Source organism: Copadichromis virginalis, linkage group LG9 (assembly GCF_057382275.1).
Source record: "Copadichromis virginalis isolate Kocher_CV1m ecotype Utaka linkage group LG9, C_Virginalis_male_GT1.1, whole genome shotgun sequence".
NCBI lineage: Eukaryota > Metazoa > Chordata > Actinopteri > Cichliformes > Cichlidae > Copadichromis > Copadichromis virginalis.
In genome coordinates, this window is record NC_140626.1 from 23,092,389 (window position 1) to 23,097,852 (window position 5,464).

At 37.4% G+C, this 5,464-nt stretch overlaps 1 pseudogene across 1 annotated transcript; it reads right to left on the reverse strand.

Annotated features, from left to right (window-relative positions):
• On the reverse strand, positions 1-3,554 carry LOC146701867 (uncharacterized; annotated as a pseudogene). The gene is made up of 7 exons (XR_014922395.1): positions 3,449-3,554; positions 3,202-3,346; positions 2,778-2,891; positions 2,533-2,652; positions 718-866; positions 477-610; positions 1-359 (listed from the first exon to the last, which is right to left on the reverse strand). The product of XR_014922395.1 is annotated as an uncharacterized LOC146701867 (transcript).
• Between the last annotated feature and the right edge of the window lie 1,910 nt (positions 3,555-5,464).

Consider the following 5,464-nt stretch of genomic DNA (forward strand, 5'->3'; position numbering starts at 1 on the left):
AATATTCATTTATTTCCATTTTCGTTCATCATTAAAAAACAGCACAATCCAATTATTTATTCATGTTCTACATTTTTAAATCTAAAATTGTTCACAATTCAGTTTTTAAAAATATCAAATGACATTTTCCAGCAAAAAAATTGAGCACAAATGTAAACACCAACACAACACTTGAACAAAAACTTACATTGTAACTATACAAGCTAGTATTCATAGAAAGATTTTTCTTTGTCTCAAGGCTATTTCAACCGGTGACATAGTCGGTTCGCTGTCTTTGTAAAGTGGAACTTTGTGATGCCTCCATGTGACAAGAGCAATACGAATCACAAACATGATACAGGAAGCACTCAGGATCACAGCTGAGAAGAGAAGAGGAGATCAAATATTTTAATATAAATAATTAACAGTGTGCAGAAAAAAGCTTTCTTCTTCTTCAAAAATCAAGAATGCTAATTTCACCTCAGTGCAAACTTTACCTGCAAAGACGTAAATGAAACGTCCCTGAGATTCTGAGTTGTTCAGGGTGCCTGTTAACCACAGGATTACCACAGGGTAGCATGTCACAACATAACGCACGTGCTTATCCAAGTAGAAGTTCTCTAACAGAAACCTGAACGCAAAGGAGGACAGAAACAAAGGATTGTCCTCTGGTGCCCTCTGCTCATGCCAGAAACACCACTGGTGAAATTACAGAACACAGCGAGGAAGCACACTCACCAGACCAGCAGCTCCATCAGAAGCAGAGTCAGTGCTAGCATTGAACAGTCACATCTCGCTGTTTCTGCCTGATACTGCAAATATATCGTCAGGTTCAGCAAGGCAGAGAGGGTCCCCCATGTTGCACACACTGCCACTCCATTTTGAACCTTGTACAATATAATGAAGTAAGTAAGTAAGTATTATATTGCTCACCAAAGCCAATGCATGTTAATGCACAATAGAATTATCCATAGCAGCCTGCGTCTAAATCCAGAAAGTAATGCAATATCACCATTGCTGTATTCCCATATGGAAAAGAAATAGTAAAACCTTCTAAAAAAACTTGCATAAGATGTGGCCTACTTCATATAGTGAATCATATCAGGCTTATATGATTTACTCATGAAAGTGGCCACTTTCTCATTACTTTCATATATTATTTTAGTATCCAAAACATACAAGTTTCATTTATATAATTTTTCAAGGGATCTTATATCTGTTTTCACTCTTGTATGCTTTTTATATAAGTTTCACACAAGACAGATACGAACTTTATAAGATTTATATATATCTTTTCCATATGGGTTGAACCAGGTGTGTATGGATTTTCTTTTACTTGATGAATACTACTTTATTATCAAATTTGTTGTCAGTCTTTTTTTTTTTTAATGATGGACTCATCATTTCAGAATTACAAGCAGCCAGTTTGGAAGTTGTGACCTGCTTCAGTGGTTGATCCTGAAGCGCTCGTAAGACTCTAGAAGTTTCTCACATGTGACACTTTTAATATGTTCACAGATAAACACAAGAAAGGAAGCAGATTTATGTTTTGTTTGTTTGTTTTCGGCTGACTTTAATCATCAAATGTCACACCGCTGTTGCCTTTTGCGCAGACACCACACAGCCAGGACTTATTTATGAGGATTTATGAATATGGTGTTGGCACAGCCAGCAGATTTTATGGATGAGTGACTGTAAATGGAAAGCTACTGATACATTTATAAAACGCGTACAGGTGTTACAGTCTTAAGTGCTGTCTTTACCTTTACTCTGACATAGACTACCTTGGACTGTTTTTAGCCCTTTATATGAAGAACTTTCTGGAATTTACTACTGCTTTTAAATCCTACTTCCATCCTGGATTATGTTACGAGCTCAGGTGAATACTGAATGGCAGTGAGTACCACCATATAAAAATAGCTTTTTATAGGTATCTTTTTTCTTTAGATAAACAATGACAGGTGACATTTTGCACTGTGTCATTATTTATTTAACAAAATTAGGCCAAAATATAGTAGCAGTGTGTAAAAAGCTAAGTACACCCCATGATTCACAAGCTTGTAAGACCACCTTTAGCTGCAAGTTGAAAAAAAAAGTTCTGTTTGACTTTTTCAGTCTCTATTATGGTGGTAGAGGAATTTTGGCCAACTAAACTTTATAGTGTTGTTTCAGTTAATTGGGGCTTGTAGGTATTTGTGCACAGCTCTCTTCATGTCTCATCACAGCATTTCAAACAGCTTGAGGTTTGCACCTGGGCTGGACTATTGAGAAGTGGCTGCCATGAATTTGAACAGTAAATAAAAAATTTTAACATGCTAACTGAGGCCTGTAATTTTTGAGTTGTAGCTCTTGTTTTTGGGTTTTTCTTTGGCCTTTTGGCATCAATACACACCTAAATGCTTTCAGACAAACAAACAACCAAAAGTGATGATCGATTAATATTAATCAAATGCATTTCATTAGCAACACCTGGCTGCCACTTAACCCTCTTAATTCCAGTGGGAGTAGTAAGGCTGCCCTTGGCTTTTCACTGGACTGTATATATAGTTTTACCAGGATTCTGAAGAGCCAGAGGTCTGTGATGTGGTATTTGTTCAACCAGGCTCCATAGATCTTCAGACCATGACAGGAGAAACCATCAATACTGAGGTTATCAGTGTTGGCAGCAACAATCTATACACACAAACACAGACACACAGACACACAGAAAACAGACATTTAAACTGGCCCAAATGACAGTAAATGATACAGCTGATTATCTTGTTTAGAGAATTGGATAACTGTGCTCGTTCACTTACTCTCTGTCATAAAGAAACAGCCATGTAATGTTCAAACAAAGGCTGATTATAATAGAGACATGAAAGCCATGGGGTAGCACTGCTGGCATGGTGTACATCCAGTCATAAGCATTCCTGTGGGGAGCATGGATAATATTGTTAGATAGGGAGAAAGAGTGCAGAAAGAGTGCAGAAAGAGTGCCTGTGGGGAAACAATCAGACTCATAATACAGCGTGAGAACAATCTGCAATATCTAAAGAGAAAATGACTGCACGGAGGCCGTCTAAATTGCCTCTGGACCAGGTGGGATGATTTTCCACATGCAATTTCTCATATATGAGATAAAAGAATACAAAAATCGAATCATTTCTGGAGTGTGATGCAGTTGCCAAACATTGCAGTCTCATGTGAATTGTATGTGTAAATACAACAAATGGGACATACCTTCTGCAGAGTGCAAGTAAAAAGTATATATACATGGCCAAAACCCAAAAGTATGTGAAATCCCACACAAAAAAAGTCCACTGAGCAGGAGTTATCTGTGTTGTATACTTAAGTGTCACATCCTCTATGCTCTGCTTGAATACAACTGTAGGGAGATAAGCATTGCACTGTTGTAAGCAGTTTGTTATTTTCCCAGTACTATAAGTGAGTTCTTTTTACATGAATGAATTCTTCTGGAAATATTTACCTGATCTGAAACCAAATCCTGAAAGCGAGTTGAACGTGATGGATGCTAAAAAGGTACACAATCCAACCAACATGAGCACCACACGGGCTGGGTTTTGATTTGCCATGCTGTTTTGCTGGATGGTAAAAGTCCACAAGAGGATAATTGGTCAATTATAAATAATTAACAATGAAATATATATATATATATTCTCAAATATTTTTTTAAGTAGCCAAATCTACACTTGTGTAGTCTTTCCCATTCCTTCAACAAATGCAGTTAATGTCCTACAGGTCAGAAAATGCCACAAAATAACAGCTTGCCTTGGGTTGATATATATTGTGTCATATCTTTTTATGATGCTGCAGTGAGCGGCAGGTTATCTTTACCTATCATAAAGAGATTGCTGTTAAAGCAGTTAAAAGCAGGTTAAAGAGTAGTGAACAGCTTGTGAAAAGAATGTGCTAGCATAATTGAGGAGAGAGAGTAAAAACAAACAGCGTTAACCTACCTACAAGAAAAAAGCTTGTAAGCACGGATTACAAGCAAACTACAAACATTGGGCTCAATAACATGTTTTCTATGATATGGTATTTGATATTATAACATGATTTTCATTATTCAAACATATGTTTATGCAGATTACATATATATTTTTATTTATTTAATAATTTTTAAGAAACTACACTTCCACTGATTATTTTTTATTACAGTGAGAGTTTTTTTTTTCCACATGTAAGTCACTTTAAAGATAAATCAGTGCAGGTTTTGTGTGTGCAGCTTGCTTCCACACAGTGGCACCATTGCATGATACTGTGGCAGTGTTTGAGTGCATACTGTATTGAAGTGCCAGTAACACTATAGCTCATCAGCTCATTGTATATGTAATTAATCTGTAATTGTACGATTTTAAAGGAAAGTACATTTTTGGGGTTATGATGCTGTTTTCATTCCTACTAGAGAAGTGATCCTAAAATTATGACTTTGGTTGAGGCACGGTGCATGGTAGGGTGTAGATGACCAAACTGAGTTAAAAATAAGCAAGCGATCATGGTGACTGCAGTTTTATTATTGATTAAAAGTGTGGGGCATAAATTCTTTTATACTATCAAAATGGGACAGATAACAGGATGAGAGCCACTGGAAAACTGTAACAGGCTATACAGAGTCTATGTGAAGTCAGTTGAACTGAAACGGACTGATTCTTATATAGTGCTTTTTTACTCTCCTGGAGTACTCAAAGCGCTCTATACAACATGCCTCATTCACCCCCACTCATACAAGCACTTCTAAACACAAGTGCAAACTAATCTACATTCACACTCCGATGAACACATCGGAGGGCAACTCCTTGCCCAAGGATATTTGACATGCAGACCAAGGATCGAACCACCAACCTTCCAATGAGTAGCTGATCTGCTCTACCACCTGAGCCACAGCCACCCCATAAAATTCAGTTTAGTTAGGCGACTCTTTTTCACCTTGAATACGACAGTTTTCTACCAAGCAAAGCAACACACAAAGTGTATTTGACAATTTTTACAAACTGTCAAATACACTTTATGTGTTGCTTTGGTTGTGTGTTGACAATTGTAAAAATTGTCAAAAACAGTTTGATATATTCCTTAACTTGTGTGTCATTTTGTGACTGGTGATTTGGGTTTACGTTGTTTATTCTGTATTTTAAGCTACTAAGACTTCAGAAAAGAGCAGTCACTTATCCAACTGCAAAAGCATGGTAGGAGCCGATGCCAATTTACACTGAGTGAGTGGTAGTGGGTACACCTTGGACAGATCACCAGTGTCTCACAGGTCTACTGTACCTGAATTCACAGGTTAACCCTACATGCATGCCTTTGAACTGTGGGAGGAAACCAGCCTAATAGTAAGACTATAGCTGGTAAAATCATATAAAACATGGGTGTTTGTGTCTTTCTGTGTCATTTTTCTGAGGATATAATTATTCTGCAGCCAAGGATTGAGATCGTGGGCAGCCGGACTGTGACACGGCAGCACAGCTGAGGTTAAAGGGAGCAC